Here is a 388-nt window from a genome sequence, read left to right on the forward strand (position 1 = left end):
CAGTAGCAGAGTCACAGTAGTGAGATGAAAAACCATATAAATGGTTAAAATAAAAAAAATAAACTAAAATGGTAAATGTAATTAAATCAGCTACCAATTGGGCAGTTTCTATGAAATAAACACCAGAGCAAAATATTAAGACAGCCAACTGAACACTTAGAAAAATGTTTTGCCTACTGCGGAGAAAGTGACAAACTTTTAGTTTATTCTGAGTTTTTAAAAAAACTTCCTAGAAATAAACCTGCATGACATTTTATGAATTCATTTCAATACATTCCTATTTTAACTTCCAATGTGATCAATTTTAAATGATACAGAAACATTAAATGTAAACATGAATAATTTGTTTCCTTTTCTCCTCATGCAAATTATAAATATATAAAGCAGA

The sequence above is a fragment of the Crotalus tigris genome, unplaced genomic scaffold, assembly GCF_016545835.1.
Source record: "Crotalus tigris isolate CLP2741 ecotype Arizona unplaced genomic scaffold, ASM1654583v1 scf7180000019305.191637, whole genome shotgun sequence".
NCBI lineage: Eukaryota > Metazoa > Chordata > Lepidosauria > Squamata > Viperidae > Crotalus > Crotalus tigris.